The sequence below is a fragment of the Chelmon rostratus genome, chromosome 18, assembly GCF_017976325.1.
Source record: "Chelmon rostratus isolate fCheRos1 chromosome 18, fCheRos1.pri, whole genome shotgun sequence".
NCBI lineage: Eukaryota > Metazoa > Chordata > Actinopteri > Chaetodontiformes > Chaetodontidae > Chelmon > Chelmon rostratus.
In genome coordinates, this window is record NC_055675.1 from 1195650 (window position 1) to 1213278 (window position 17629).

At 40.4% G+C, this 17629-nt stretch overlaps 1 protein-coding gene across 2 annotated transcripts in view; it reads left to right on the forward strand.

Annotated features, from left to right (window-relative positions):
- Positions 1-174: 174 nt before the first annotated feature.
- Positions 175-17629, forward strand: part of ankrd6b (ankyrin repeat domain 6b) — a 45968-nt gene continuing 28513 nt past the window's right edge. For both annotated transcript variants that reach the window (XM_041958440.1, XM_041958441.1), the window contains exon 1: positions 175-266. The gene's annotated coding sequence lies outside the window, so the exon portion shown is untranslated. The remainder of the gene's footprint in view (positions 267-17629) is intronic.

Here is a 17629-nt window from a genome sequence, read left to right on the forward strand (position 1 = left end):
CAGTCACTGCGGACGGGAATTCATTTCATGTGAGGAGAAAGTTTGCGTGTAGCTGGACTGTCTCTTCTGTCTCATGTCACCGTGCTGACAGACTGTCAGCGGCTCTGTTCTCATGCAGATCGAGCAGAGAGGGAGGGGGCGGCAGCGCGGACAGACTCTCTCACTGTGAGCTTCCCTCTCTAACAACATGTACTTCACGGGACTGTCGGACTAGCTAACACCGTCTCCGTCCGAGTCGACTCCTTGTGGGACAGTTGGTCTTCGAGGTTAGTCTCTTTCTTCATTCTGTGTGTTTTTCGTGTTTTCTTCAGGAATATACGTGTTTACATGGCTGTTTTTGAACTGCGTTGACTGGACGTGACGAGCCCCGCGTTGGGACTCATGCTGACTTGAATTACGCGTCTCGTACTTCGACAGAAATCATTCACATAATGTAAGCTAGTTAGCTGGTTAGCTAGCTAGTTTCCACGGTGACTTTCATGGAACTACATTGTTCTGATACATTTTTTGTGACGTTATCATAAATGTTTTTGTTATTGTTGTCACGACACCGCTGTTTCTGAAGTGCCTCCTCTGAACCCCCTAAGTTTAAGTCACGACACTACAGCTAACAGTTACAATATCATGAACTGTTAACCTAAATGCGAAGTTTATGGTGACTTTATTTTACTCTTCGGTGATGTGTTCACTTGGGCTACGTCTCTTTGAGTTCCTTGAAAATTAGATGTCACTGTAATCCCCATTGTGTTTGTCATACACATGATATTCCATGTATTTTTCCGTTTTGTACGTGGTTTTAAGTTGAAATTGCTCTCCCTGCGGGACCTTCATAAAGTTACTGTATTCATGAGTCTGTGCTGCTCACTAATGACCTCGCCGAGATGGTCCCTCAGTGTTCTCATTATAACGTTAGTCATGCTCTGTACAGTAATTCCCCTGCAGGGAGTTACTGATGTTACACCATAGTAGTCTTACTAAATGTATCCCGAATGGTTTGGACTCAGATGAGTTTAGTGTACCCTCGAGTATGTAAAGTATGTCTGAAAAGAAGACTAAACCAAGCAATTCAACAATGAATATGGGCACTGCATGCAAAATAGCTTGTGTTGTATCTGATGCAAATTAGGCTGCAGCCCCTGAAGATAAAACCAAGCATATGTGAAATAACATAGACTTAAGTGAAATCTTCTCTGCTGCATGGAATTTGGCTAACGGCTTAACCTAAATTTTTTAATTTACAAGGGTTCAAATGGAGGGTGTTCCAGATATGAGCTTATTAGGAAAGGACGGTCAGTAATGTGTTATAATGATAATACCTCAGCACAATACTGCAACTTACACCCAGAAAGCAGAAGAGGTGGTTGTTGTGAGCTGGCAGTAGCCTTGACGAAAGGCACTTATTTGAGTAGGATTTGTTTATTAGGCTTCAGTATCTTCAGGGTGATGTCAGTGTCCAGGGAGTCTGGCTGAATGGCCAGTAAAACAAGGACTCTTTTCATTTTAGGGTAACTGTCTTAGAGACTAGAGATTGGAATAGTGCATGGGTGGGCAACAGTTTTCCTATCAAGGGCCATTTCAGTTGTTATAACATCGTTCAAGGCCCATACTAAATGACTGAACACACATATCACACTAACCTCTGGTACGATGACAGTTGGAACTGCTGCTCATTGGTGAGGCATCTGATGTCAGATGGCAGTGATGATGATGATGGTGCCACTCATAGCTGGTTTTCCAGGTTTGGGTCAGTCATTCTTGAGCAGAGTCCTTGCCAGAGTCAGCTTTGAAAAGAAGTGCTCACAGCCTTAGGTTGTCCCAAACAGAGATGCAAACTTCAGTTCATGTCTCCTCAGAATGGGGAAATCCTCAGAGAACATACAGCTTGTGCTGTCCAACTGGAGCACAGGGAGCTTGTTGTAGCTAGCTTTGAGTTTGTCACTGCTTTGCAGCTCACTGATTTCATGCTGTAGGTTGTCAGGGACATCAGCTTGTTCCACATTAAATGGCGAAGCAAATACATTCAGTTCCTTTAGTTTATTTTTCATGTCCTGAAACCTCTCACCAAAGGCCTGAAGGAGTTTTCACACGCATCATATTCAGACATCACGGCAGTTCTTGTTCTTGCAGAGTAGGAAAATGCTGTGTTTCTTCTTTGATTTCACTTCAAATGATTTCACATTTGAACGCAGAGAGCGAGAAGCTGCTGGAGCTTGAGGTTCAGCTCTGAGAGGTTCTTGGTAATGCCCACCATGAAGGCCAGATCTCACAGACACTTGCTATCCATGAGTTTCTGCGTCAGGTTTTCCAGTAATTTCATTAATTCTTCCAGACAAACTGACACTTTGGAACATCTTTACTTCATCTGCTGCTAGCAGCTCCACAGCAGCAAGGCACTCCTTCACAAATTCTCTTTCTGAATGTGGTTTCAGCTTCTTAGCTAATTAGCTTGCTCCTGCCTAGCACTGTCTCTGTCAGAATATGGTCTTGTGAAAACTGCTTGTGGGCCACCCAGACTCCACCAAAGAGCGTTGACTTTCATCCAGTTTAACATGTTTAGAGCTGTAATGATGCTTGAGATGCCAAAAAGTGCCTTTTACTTCACCAAACAAAGAATCATTTGTCCATGTCTTTTGGAAAACATGATGTTAACATGACATCAGCAAGTGTAAGTGCTACATGTGTTGTTACGTTCAGGGATCACCTGCATGGATGTGTTAGTCGACTATTTTATGTTGTCTTTTAGTGCAGAAATATAGTCGTTGCTCTAGAAATAGTCTAGTCTACAATTTTCTTTTGTATTTCTGAGTTTTTTTTTAAAATTCATTAATTGCCTCACAGGCCACATCAAATGGTCTTTTGAGCCGCAGAAGGCCTGCAGTTCCCCACCCCGACCTAGTGAGATCATATAACGCTTGCAGTTTCACTTTCTGTTTTGTGATTGCTATAATATAGATGACATGACAAAAACAGCCAGCCACTGAAACAGAGCCTTCAACAAATGGTTAGCTCTGGTTTTAAGATGTTCCACATTATCCTGGTGGACCATGACATTAAATGTTTGGCAACCACAGGGTGAGGAGAATGAGCTATTGATGAAGTCCAATATCAGGGCATATGTAGTTTTATATTGCGATTTTAGTGTTTAGTGTAACGCCAGTGTTTTTAGTGTTATTCTAATATTATGCACATATAACATTTTTTAAGCATGTAAAATGGTAAAGGTAAAAGTACACAGAAAAAGGTGCAGACACATTGCCGACACATTAGAAAACAATTATAAACACGTAACAGCACAGCCTGGTCCTGGTGTAAAAAAGGCATTGATTCAGGAGAGATTAAGTTACGCTAATAATTAATCCATTTTACCTGAATCCTAGGACCATTTTACAAATCTTTATTTTCAAGAACACCTTTAAGAAATGCTGCTTTCTCTTAATTCCCCAAAAGGTGACATTTTATAGATAGAAGCTGTCCACATGATTACAGTGACATGCAGTCTTCCATTGTGTGCTGTGTGTGAAGTCAGTGAATGCACCCACGCAGTTAAGAGTAGGAACAGCCTCAGCCATCTGTCCGTCTGCTCATGTCCCCAGGGTGCTGATTAGCACAGCACAGTGCTGACGAGGTCAGAGGTCACCAGGTGTATAATGGGCACATAATGACTCTTAATTGGCCACAGGGCAGAGGGGAGGGTACATTTTACAGGCTTCTGAAAGTAGACACTGAATAAGCGGTGATTATTAGATTTGTCTGTCAGATGGTGAGATGGTGCCTATTGTGAACATTTGTTGTCAAGTGCAAGTACAGATGCTGACATGTGCATGTTGTCACATTAGTATTCATAGTGCTTTTTGACAACTATAATATATTAAAACTATGAAATTAATGTTATGTTTTAAATACACTATATCACTTTGGAATCAGATTTACACAGCACAATTTGAAACCCAGCGTCAGGTGGCAGTGTAATAGGACGGACCCTGGGATTAGTTCACTGTCATAGCAGTGATTCCTTGTGAGACAATGGGGGTGCAAGAGAAAATGTGGCATAAGAAAAGGAGCTTTCTTTATTTTTTGTCTTGTGGAGGCTCTAAATCCCGCTAAACCCTTTTGTTGGAAGCTTGAAACAATGAACTCTACGGCCATGCACAGCTCCTTACTCTTTCTCAGACACTGCATCTGCTGTCGTTTAGTTCTCCCAGTGCAGAGGATGAAAGTGGGGGAATATTTGCGCGCCGCTGCTTTTTTTTAAGAGCAATGTGAAAAGAGACAAAAGGCTAGCACAGTGGGATAGAGCCTGTCCTTTACATGTGTGTGTGGTGTGTGTTCAGAGGGAGTGTTGAGATAGGGTGTGTGTGTGTGTGTGTGTTGGGGGGGTTGTTTGCTTTTCGGTTATTATTCCTCAGACTGCAGTCATTGTTGATGTACACCTAAGGATAGATCCAGTTTATTGCAACCTTGATTTATCTTCAGTCAGCAGTTTGTCCAGATGATCTAAACTGGTGGTATGCAACCTGAGGATCAGGACTCCCCAATAAGTCTAGAATAGGACAGAAAAAACAAACATATGCAACACAAAACGTGGACATTTTTCTTTTTCTCACAAAAAGAATAATCAAATGCAACAATTATTGTTCTTATTTTGGCAGTCACTCCTATCTGTGATAGTATGCTGACAGGGATGATTGCTAAAGCTACAAAAAAAAGCCGAATCGTAATGAACTGGAATTATACTTGAAGAAAATTGGAAGGACCTTAATGACCACCCATGGTTTTGTGGCAATGCATTTGCTAGCCCATGGGTGGTGAACTCATTGTGAGGCACCACTAAAAGGGTAGAGACATCTCACTGAGGAGCACAAGGGGCCTTTTCTGCTCACTGCTCCTGGACAATGAAGCAGGGCCCAGGATGATTATGGCTACCAGACAGGCAAGGGTCTTCAATCTCAGTTATTTGGGAGGGTCTTCTTCTTTGTTGTGCAGCTGCATCTTTTAATCCTGTCATACTGCAAAACATCCTCATTCATCCAGGGGCTTCTTGTACTTGTTTTGATGCTCAGATACTTACACAGTGGAAGCTGTTTATATTGCAGTGATCAAGTACTTATATGGATGAAAAAGTTTGGGACAGAATCATTCCTATACAATTGCTGCTTAAATATTTTGCTTTGACATAGTAATCAAGTAGTATGCGTAGTGTTAATTTTGGGAAAACATTTTTGAAACTATATTAATTCTACTTTTAGTCCTCCATGCTGGCAACAGCTGTGGCTGGAGGCATTATGTTTTTGGGTTGTCTGTCCACCTGTATATACGTATGTACTGTCCTTTTGGACATGATATCTCAGGAACGCTTTGATGGAATTTCTACAAATTTGGCAGAAACATTCACTTGGATCCAAGGGTGAACTGATTAGTTTGCCGGTGGGTCACTGTGACCACACAAAACTAGTTTTTGACCACAACTTCATAATTTATACAGTAATTATGACAATGCTGATGTATTATATCCAAAAGGTCAAAGGTCAACTTCACTGTGACAACAAAATGTTGTGCAAAAAATGTACTTTATATCATTTATGACATTCCTTCAAAGTCTTCACTACATATATATGAGTCTGGACAGGCATGTATACAAACTGCAACTGGACTGGTTAGCGGAGGCATACTACCCCAAGGCAGTAATTCTTGTTATACTTTGCCTTGCGGTAAATTGGTGGAGGAAAGTAAGTCTGGTCATGTCACCAGAGGAGGATCTGTGAACTCTTGATCCACCTCCTGAGAGCTGTGCAGAGGATGCTGAGCAGTCAGCATAACCACAGTAAGATTTTCTAAGCTCTAAAAAGTAGTCAGCTTGGCTTTGGACAAAACCATAATGCAGGCATCAATGGACAAACCTCACTGTTCAAGGCGGCAGGGGACTGACGCAGAACAGAGGTAGACACTTTTTTTGTTATTGTTGTTTTTGTTGTGTTCTAAAATACATTTGTTTTCAAACTCAGACTTCAATCATTTCGACATTGTTAGCCTACCATTTATTTTCAGATCAGTTAAAAGTTTAGAAATGCACTGCAAAAACACCAAGCTGTGGCTTCGTAGCCTATCTGCATTACCGACACTACTGCATTTGTTAAACAGCACAATGCTGTTCCAGGCTGTAGGGTAATTATTATTTAGAGTATTTGAATTATACACAGTACAACAGTTTAATTTGTACAGTACATTTCAAAAGCACTTGAAACCACTGTACTGTATTTTGAAAGTCAGTAAAGTTTTATAAATAGCAAAGCTGTCTGTTTCAATACTTTGTTATGAATACATAAATGCAAATTAGATAGTAGTCTGCATCAGAAATAAATGAAAAAAGCGGTTCCCACTGTACTGACATCAAATACAGTATCAGGCCAATACAAGCATCTCTGAGTGTACTAAGCATAAAATCCAAGACCAAAAACAGTGCCTAAATAAAGTGTATTTTTTTTCAAGGTCATTAAAATGCCCTGTCACTTATACCACATTTGTATTAAAAGGCATTGCATGTTTTTATTTTAGTGCCATGTTTAGGTTGACCTCTGCTTTATTTATTTTTCACATCTGGCTTAGCTGTGACATTGATGACAGGAGGTTTATTTCCAGCAGTGGCCTTGAGGATTAGCCAACAGTGTATTAGCCTCCCATGTCTCTGCACAAAATGCACAAATTGCAATGCAGAGATTAAACTGATAATTTAGCCGTAAATATTTGTCCTGCATTCTCTGGGGAATTTATGGCCTATTTTGTCCACCATGAATGCTTCATTTTGCCTCACTGCTGAAGTGAGCTAGCTAGCACTGAAACAGATCTTGGGATTATTGAGTGGGTCAAAGTATTGTTTTAATCTGGTTTTGGCTCTCTGTCCCTGACTAATGCAGGAAAGACAGATGGCTGAGTTTTGAGTGAAATCTGGGGGTGGAGGGAGGGGTTGAGGGGGACCTTCCATTATTCACACACACGTCATATAGTAATGCCACTGATCCCACTGAGGGAGCTACAGTTTATATCTCTGTACTGTGTTGTTGGTCAGTCGGCAGTCAGGTTCAGTAGTCATGTGATGACAGACAACGCTTCAATCAGAATGCTGCTCAGCATATCTCTCAGATATTCTAGCCTCTCTGTTATTTGAAATAATTAGAAAATCAGTCATAATTAAACTAAGATGTCCATCATTATGCTGGTGACAACCAGGGAGCCAGAGATGCACGTTTGTGTTCGACAAACTTTTAGTATGCATTCACTGTGGACCCTCGTCTTGTGCATTATCTTTCTGAGGCACATGATCAGGATCAGGTTTATTTATGGCTTCTGAAACTGTCAGTTCTGACAGAAGCACCACTGTTGCACAGATGCATTTTCCCCATTCCAAGATAGTGTAATATTGTGAGGATCCCACACAGAGTCAGTCTCACAAATTGCTCTGTTTAGTCTATATTATCTTTTAATAAGCTTAGTGTCTTCAAGAATTCCCCAAACAGGAGAAGGTTGATAAATGTGGGCCCAGATCAGATATTTTACTCTTCCATGAAAGTGTTTATCAGAGGTGATGAGCCTGACAGGTTCTTGAGTTGTTGGTGGCATTTCTCTCCAGGTCGTCCCAACTTTATTTACCTCAACTGCAGAAGGTAACGTAACAAGCATGCTTCAGATAACCTTTATCTGAAGCATGCTGGTATTAGAGACAGTCTTTATTTCTTCTTCTGTTTGATAAGTATAATTGGTTGCGTTTTGATCTGCTCCTTGTTGACTTGCAAGGTACCCATATGGTGCTTGAAATATAGCTGCTGCCATTTGTGGCACTTAGTTACATTACCACAAAATACAGACTGAGACATTAAGTGACTGTGCAGTGACTGAAATCCAGCAATAACCCTTTTAAAATAGCCTGATTATAATGTTGAATTTATTAAATTAAAGCAATGGAAATATACATTGTGCTCAGTTGGTATACACATAATATGACAGCCACTGGGTGTTTGCCCACCCTTGTTACCCAGCCCCAGCCTCTATTAGAGACCTGACTTTTATTTGTTTGTTTCGACCATAGACTCTGCGTTTATTCGTTTTTTTTATTTGAGGAAACACCGTAACTTTTTTTGCTCAAGTTGAAATGTTTTTGAGTTGTGTGGACAGGTCTCACTTTGTATGCATTTGCACCGCCTCGTCTGATCGTAACTGTAACTGTTATTATTTTGATAATCAATTTTTTTTCTATAGAATTGTGAATGATAATCCAAAAGTTACTTGTCTTGTCTAACTCAAAAATATTGCGTTGAAGAACATGTGAAACACCAACAAAGCAGCAAATTCCCAGTTCATTGACAGGGTAAACCAAAGCACGTTAGAGGGCTATGTGTGTACTCATAGCACTAGAATTACATAAGTAACATAAGTAATTTCTATTTCCTTTGATCAAAGAAATAAAAGGTTTTATAAAAAGACATGTTTATCTGTGTGTTAAAAGCTCATACAGAGCACCATGGGACTGTATTTTAACAAAGGCGTTCTTTATGGGCCTGAGTGCACACGCCAAGAGAGTGAAAAGATGACCCACATAATAGGGAATGTACAGCAGGAAGTTTTGTAGCTCAGAGCACTGAAGTTAATTTTAGTGCATTCATGCCCTGCTTCGTTTCACAGAGGTAATACAGATTTAGCTTTCAATAATAACCTCAGATGAGTTCACACACTGCAGTGAAGGTAGGATATTTATCAAGCTGTAGTTAGAGCCTTTTTTACTGGTTGTCTGAGAGCATTTAATGACATTGAGTGAAATGTTTACATTTCTATAAACATAAACTATTTCAAAGCTAGTGTTTGAAGTGTGAACAGCATTTAGCTTTTCATTATTAGTGAAGATGATTTGTAGGAGCCACATTGAAGTTTATTTTGTTTGCACTCATATTTTGTTGTTTTCTGCATTTTGTGAGATTGCGTCCTCTATAGGTGGTGGATGGTGCCACCACCACCAGGTAAATGGATGCCTATTGCGCATGACTGTAGGAAGGCAGGCAGCAGGATACAGTCATTGACCTTGCCCGCCTACGATGCACGCTGCTCACCTGTGCTGAATATCGCCTTGCAGTGTGCTATTTACTAAACTTTATCTTTTGCATACCATTGCATCCTTTTGTTTGTATTTTCTTTTATTTGTAATAAAATCGGCAACAATTCCAGCCACGACCAGCTCGTTGGATTATTAAGGGTGTGAGTCTGACACTGAAATCTGCCTTCTGATGTAATGGGAAAACGGATAGGACTTGTGGGCTAAAGGAAAAGCCAAAACCTGTTTTTGCCATTACATGATTTAAAGTGAGAATAGTAAATGAATAATATTTTTGCATAATATAACTGAGCAACTCCTCCATCACATTAGAAAGTTAATGTTCTGTCCCCAAACTTCACCAGTAGGTTTTTAGTACATAACATCACCTTTAATTTAATGCTGGTTACCTTTCAAAGTGGATGGTAGAGTAGACAAAGTCCTCCACCCTCCCTTTAGATAATCATTTGTAGACTATAATACAAAATCTGTCACCACAAGCCAACTTTTTGGGGGAGTAATTAATGGGAATCTAATGGAAAAACTGCAAGGCAAAACTCCCTTCTTGACTTGTAGGTTAAGAACTTTTCAAGGTTTTTCTGGGGTCAGTAAATGGGTCGCTTCACTTTATTGTTTGTCAGATCTAAAACCCTCACACCCACTAAAACTTGAATAAAATGCAGGTGGGATATTTGAATGGGCTACTGTTGTATATTTGACAGGCAGACACTACAGTTACGTACATTCCTGGTTTACTTTGGATATCAACTGCTGTCCAGGTTCTCAAAGGATGCACAGTTGCCTTCTCACTTATCAGTCGTGGTGACAGTCTTTACAGCTATCAAGTGACCCTGACACCCATCATGTGTGTCATTGACTCAGCATGACTCATCAGCTAAACACTGTTTTGAAAGGTGTAATTCAGGGCTGTCATGGTGTTGTGGTAATTTGATTAAGTTGGCACTCTTGCTGAGGAAAACTGCTGAAACTTAATCTCACCACTGAGTCTGTTTGTGTTGCTTTGTCTGGCCTCATTATATAAAATGTATAATAATATTAAAAGTAGGGCTGTAACAGTTTGTGTATTGGGGTGGGGAGTCACGGTCCGGTGCACATACCCACATGTAGATTACATGGTGTCGAGATTGAGGCCTGTAATGCAGAACCAAAGTTCACAAGTGAGAGTCCCACCTGGAAACTTTCAGCTGTACACTGTAAGCAACATGTGCTGAGGTTTCAAGCTGATTGTCACAGTATGGCGAGCACAAATGAAACACTGGAGTTGGAAGACCTGTCTCTGTCCTTTAAGTCAGTTGTTTTGGAACAGAGTGACTCGTGGATAAGACAGGGACGTTGTGTCTACGCTGCTCCACTATTGTGCAATAAATGTATGTTTGGGTGCTTTGCATGTTTAAATATAGCCAAAGGTATACACTCCTCCTAATGCACATGTTTTATTTTGCTTTGTAATTGCAATTTCATAGCAAGAGATGATTTTCAGTTTTATAGCCTATTGACGTGTTCCTTATTTTTGGAAAGGAAATATTATTCCAAAGTTGCCAGGGCCATGTTCGCACAAGTCAGCCCCTGAAGACCCTAAAAGGAGTGGGAGCAGCAATAATAATAACTTTTTGTTGCATTTGGACCACATTTTGCTAAATGTAAACTTTGAATTGGGGCAGTATTGAGACAACCGGGCCTGTCTGAAGACTCTGCACAAGTCCACAAGAACATAAATGCAGATAAGAATGCAGATTGAGAAAGGCCTGCAGTTTACAGACCCACTTCCTGGTTCAACTCTGACCTTCTCTACTTACCATAGTTGAGTGCACACACTCTTTCCTGAAGAGTGATAATTACTTCAATTTCAGGTCTGCTCACTTTTAATTTTACCTCTAAGTGCTTTAAATAATTAATGACGTGGTCATGAATGAATACACTTTTGTCCATCTGTGTGTTGTGTTATTTCTTTCTCATTCTAGTGTATGAGTTCACTCATTAGATTCTGGGAGTCTGTGGTTCTCCATTTATTGTAAGTCAACCAGTGAATCATTTTTGTCTTCAGAAAACCTCTGGTTGCGTGAAATGTTTGTTGCTTGCATGATTGTGAATAAATCAAGAAGGTCAGAGCTGCTATGTCACTGAGGTTATCAAGTGGGAACCTCCCATCACAGCTGTTTCTCTGAATGACGCCTGTCATACCTCCAGCAGGCCAAACAGCAAGATGCAACATGTCAGCTTTCAGAGAAGCTGCTCTGACCCAGACATGAGCTATTGCAGTCTGTTTTCCTGGTTAATTTTGGAACCAATGTACAAATGAAGAGGCTGAAATGCATACTATAGGCATTATGTGACATTAATATGATCATGATATATTTCTCCTTACTTGAGTCTTTAACTAAGTTGAATGCCAATACAGAAAGGTGGTCTGTTTGAATGAGGTAGGAATTCAGCTAATGATGCCTCTGGCAGGCTCAATCAAGACATGGAAGAATGAAACATTTGCATTTCTGATGATCTCAACCATCTGTGGGCAGAATTACAGACTACAGGTTGACACTGATAAGTGGGACTGTCAGTGTCTGTGATGTCAGACTCCAGCAACCAGGCTGTTGACCCCAGACTGACCCAGAGTTCTCTCTTTAGGGAGGTGTGACAACAAGACATGAAGGCCCTTGGTCTGGACAGGCCATCCTGTCCTAGAAACTCTGTATAACACCCGTATTCCCTCCAGGCTGTAGTCAGGATTCCAGTGTCAGCTGAAGCTTGAATGCCAAACAACTGAAGTCCATATATATTTCATATTTCCATCGAAATGTAGTGCACAGTTCAACTGGATTTCCAGGGCAGAGAAAATGAAAATAAATGTGAGTTTCCATCCTTTGTCCCCCATAAATTCAAGTGCAGGATCATTGTTGGTTTTCACACTCATCATTCATACACTTGTACTCAATGAGTCAGCCAAACAACAGCATTAAAATGATGGCTGTTACCTGGCAAACGTGACTCACTAACCAATGTCTTTACACTTGAAATTGTACTGTTCAAAGTGACCAACAGAGAGGGTAGTCTCTCCATCAACATCAAGTGTGAGCTGACTGCACACAGCAGTTTCCAGCCTGTATGTATTAACTGGATAGCTGTTATTTACTGATGGACCGCGACCACAAACTAAAAAGTCTTTGACTTTCTGTGGGCACATCACATTATTCAGAGCTGAGCAGCAGCTTGCTCTCTTAGTCAGTTATAATGTTAGCTAACGTAGCATTAGCTCATCAGTCAAAGAGGACGATACGTCTTATATTTTAAGCTTCAATTGGCAGACATGACTTAACGGCACTTTTTCTTTTCACTGTAAGTAGAAAATAATAATACCTCTTTTGAAAGTGAAAATTATTTTGAGCTGATTGTTTTTTTTTAAATGGATACAAATGAACTTTGTATTTTCCTGAAAAGTCTATTTTAAAGAACTCCCAAGTAAAATACTAATAAAATATGCATCAGTGGTATATTTTATTGTATATTTGCCTTTGGTGTAATTGCCAACAAAATCAGCTGCATGTCCAATATAAATTCTCAGTTCATTTTAATATTCTATTATTTCAGAAGAACAAATGCACTGATGCGCCCATGTGACCTCGCCATCCTGACATGGCAATCCTAGCTTACACACTGCATGCATTGAAAAAACAAATATATGTAGTTTAGCTCTACTGCAACTATATTTTGCTCTTCTTTGCAATTTCACTTTCTAATGTATATCAGAAAAAATGCTTTCCATGTCCCCTGTTGATGCCCCCTTTTCTACGATGGAAACAACACAAATATGAAGCGCCATGGCTGCATGAGAAGGTGGCTGTTTTTCAGAAGTGAGCAGGTTAATAAATATGCCAGGGCCACCCCCATGAGCCATGTGAAAAGTGAGGGCTTGGCATTCCTTGTTTTTGAACCGAGTCCTGAGTTCCAAAAGTTTGCACAAAAGCCCTGTTGCCTAGCTGCGTGTGAAGAGCCTCGCTGTGACTGCCAGGCCTGCTTTGTGTGCACGGGTCTCTGAGTGAACAGGATCTTCTGGAGAATCAACTGGAATGCAGTGAGGGAGAGAATTCCCCCCTTCACTTAATCTTATTCAGTTTTTAGCTGGCAGGAGGGAGTCATTCAAATGTTGCCATAGTGAATTAGCACCCTTTTCAGCTCAAGTGAATTGACCTCTGAGGGTGAGGTTTTTCACGCTTTCTTTGGCATTCCACTTTGTGTGGTCTAATGTAAAATTTTTGGGGATGTTTCAAGGATATTTGTCCAACGCAAACCTCAGGTCACTCACATTTTCATCCAGCAGATTGTGTATACCATTATTGATTGATTTTGTAACTGGTTTTCAACCCAGAACAGTAACTGTGTTATAGGTTCTTATCTTTTCCATTGTCTGTAAGGGCAGATACCTGTTGAAACGCCGTATGCTCCACACCATTTTCCCCATAAGAGCCCATCTGGCCATCCCTGTACTCAGTAAACTCTCTAAAAACTGTCCTCATCATACTATCTGCACTACCATTGGCCTGTCAGCCAGTCAGCAAGGCCAAACAGTGCCACCAGTATGGGGAACAACAAAGACAACAAGTCAACTTCTCCCCTGTGCATCGCTGGACAGTTGCCACATTTCCATCCAGCAATATTCTGAGTTTAACAGTGTGTGGCAGTGCAGGATTCCACAGAGGAAACGTTTGTGTAAGAGCTTTTACATGCATTAATGTGTGTTTTTAATATGTGGTTTTGTTGACTGAAATATTTGGTGTTTGAGTTTCAATGTAGTCAGTAGATGACGGTTAAAACAGTGACTTTGCGTTGTAAAAGCGCTTTGAGTGGTCGTCAGACTAGAAAAGCGTTACATTCAGTCTATCCATGACAGTTTAATTGTATATAAGGACAGAGTTGTTGCAGTTTTGTTTTTATCTTTGTTATTGTTCAATTAACTTATTTACTTACCTACCTTCTTTCTTTCCTTCTGCTGATCGACCGACCCGTCCAACTTACCGACCCACCACTAACCCACCGACCCACTGAACCTCTGACCCACTGACCTGCCCTTTGCCGTTTGATGTGGCAGCCCTGCTCATTTTCCCCAGATACTCAACCAGCCTAATATCATGCTTCGTTTAAATGCTATCATGTCTTCTGATTCTAACAGAGGTGCTCGTTATTTCAATTTGGATATGTTTGTTTTTTGTGCTTGTATTAATTCATCAGACATTTAGTTTAAGAGCTATGACACCATGGTGTTTTAAAAGTAAAACTGTGTCCAGTGGAAATGAGTTGGCTGAGGAACTGCATTGCATAGCCCTGTTTTATGCTTGAGTTGAAATGCAGGGCTAATGACTTGGAAATAATCCATTTCTCTCTCTGGATTGAGCCGTGTATGCCTGCAGCACTGTGAATCAGTCCTGTTGATGTCATCTGTACCATGTTCTCTCATTCTTTGCTGTGTTTCCAGTAATGAAACACACAGTCACACACAGAGCGACTGTCATCACAGATTAGACTCTGGGGATCAGATGGGACATGCCTCTTCCTCTGCACAGTGAAGCTCTACAATCAGTGTTGAGTTGAAAGCTGATGTCTCTCACATCCTATGTTCATCTCAGGTTACCCACATATGGCTTTGTAATGCCCCTGTGGAAACAGATGATTACAAAGTGCTAATCCTTTTCATGGCTCGTACTACTTTTATAGCGTTAGCATCATTCCGTTATATATTTGTGAGTTTGTTCCCTCATATTTAGTTACAGCCTTCTGTAACAGAGAGCCTGAATCCTGATGCCACATCCAGCTCCTATGAAAGTTTTCCTGTGCAGGAGTGTGCATGTCATACGTCATATTAACTGTTTCTCTGTTGTCCTTGATATCTGCTCATATCTCTCATCTTCCAACTTTTCTCTCTGCTATCTAAAAACATCTAGGCCGCTGCCATCCCTCATAGGGACTTGCAACTTGACGAGCCTGTGCCTGTCAAGCTGGTGACTTTTTACTGTAGTGGTCTAGGGCTTGTGGGAATGGATGTTTGTTAAAGGTGTCTACCAGCAGTAACAACTCCTTCAACTGTAATATGTTGTTTGTAACTGCCCTTTTAAACAGCACATGATTGGACAGCCCTTGCAACAGCATTGTATGTCTGTGTCTTCCAAAAACATGACTCATTGCTAAGAAGATGAATCTGTTGTATGATGTGACAACACTATGGTTAGGTTTGGTTTAGGGAGAGCTCGTGGTTTGGGTTAAAATGACTAAGGAACCATTGTTGTTGTAAGAGTAATAAGGTCGAGGACAGTCTCAAAAGTTTAAAAATTAAATTACACAATAGAGGAAGTTTTAGGGCTGGATTATTGGTAATTATTATTATTAATAGTGAATATGTGATTGGGAATGAGGTTTTCTGAGGATCTGTAGAGTCATTGCACGCATGACCAGAGTGGAAAATGTGGAATGAGTCTACATTTACATCGACTTTTTTGTCACACATAGGACCTGCATCACTATAACTGCTGAAACCCATTGTTAGTGTCATTGGTTGCACCTATGGTGCAGTGAAAAATCAAAATGTCCACTGTGAAAAAGGTTTGTGAAACAGATTAATTTGAAAACTGTCAAAAGAGCACTCCTGCTTTTGACAGAGCAGAAAGAAAGTGTTGCATGCTCCCTAGAACACAACATAACTTACATTTTTCATCAGAAACTAATGAGGGTGAAAATAAGCATGCAGTTCACATTCTTAATAATGTTGTTTCATTGAAGCTCAACTCAGCTCCTTTTGTTACCAGTCTCTCCAGTATTGCTATGATCGATGAAAAAAGATGTGATTTATTTATTTTATTTATTTATAATTTTTTGAGCTTCCAAAAGAGGGCACACCAGAAACATCTGAGCACTGCTGGTTCAGAGATAGTCCAACTGAGTTGCACAGGGGCTCAGAGGCACATGCAGGGATCTCTTTAATAATCTTACCCTGGCATCATACACCAACATTAATCCAGTTAATTGAGGGCAACGATTGGGTGAACACGAGACTGTGAGAACCTTGACTGAAGCCTCCCTGTGGGAGTGAGAAGAAGCCTGCTGTGGCTGTGATGAAAGGCCTCATGGCAGAAACACTGAAAACAGTGAATCTCTGCAGCCAGAACCACCTCTCTACTCACAAAACATGAGTGCTGAGAGCACAAGGCTTCTGCTGGTAAATTTATACAAAAGTGTGCCAGTATGTGAAATGCAAAAAATATTTTACACTAAAGAATAAAATAATACCAAAGCAGATGTTTAAAAAGTCTAAATTTAGTAACAATCTAAAACCTAAAATAAATGCTAACTTGAAAAATGTTAATTCAATCCACTGTGATCTGGTGTGTTTGCAGAATTAAACATGGAATAAGTCAAAGGGAGTTTGTGCCGTTCTTCTCGGAAACTGTTTTGTAAGTACATGATGAAACGTGTTGGAGTCTTATCAACAGAACTTTGATGTGGAAAACTTAACCTCAAACTCAACAATAGAAGTTTCCTCTCCTCTGTGTGTACTGTAGTCTGCTGCAGTGTGTAGTGTTTGCTGGTGTGGGGGGAGCATGGATTATCCTGGCTGCAGCCCAATTTAACAGCTAATAAACACCTCGTGAATCGTAAAATGTAACTTTCTACTAGAATATTAAGTTTTCTGAAAGGACAAATCCCTGTCGTATATGCCCATTCTCTCTTTGGTCTTCATGTCTGGACACGCTTACACCGTCTGTTTTCACCCAAATTATGACCTGCTGCCTTTCTAGCTCTGGATTGATAACAATAAAAGAATTCAACATGAGAGAAGCCTACTTTCCCAGACTGAAAATATTTGTGCTACCCTCTTGACAGTTTTCCATCTGCCTGCTATAGCTGTCATCTGCCAGTATGTACAGGTACTGTAAAAAACAAAGCTCTGTTTACGTTTCTCACCAAAATGTATTGTGTGTCCAGGGATGGATTGGAATAAAAATCGGCCATCGTTATTCCATAGCCCGTAAGCACACAACTACAAATATGAAGCAAATGCACTAAACACACTATTAAACTTGACAAAAAGCTAGAGGTTGAAGCAACTCCAGAAGGAGACGACGAGACGGACATAACATATATATCATAAATATATAAATAAATAAATAAATAACATTAAATGAGTTATGGTGTTGAATAATGGCCAAAAAAGTGTTTTTGCACAACATTGTGATGTCACAGTGAAGTTCACCTTTGACCTTTTGAATAAAAAAAATGTCATCACTTCATCATTTCACACTCGCTCAACATGTCCACCTGCTTGCTGTGTAACAGGGTAGCAGAGCATACTCCCGCTGTCATGGTAACGGTATCCTACTGATGGACACATTTCTACCAGTGTTGGGTATATACCGTCATATCACCAAACCCTAGTAGGCAGTCAAACTGGTATACCGGCACATCTCTAGTCTTAACCGATAGATCCAGCAGCCAGGGCCATGAAGTAATAAACCCTCGTTTTCCTTACTAGGAAAACCTGTTGCTCCT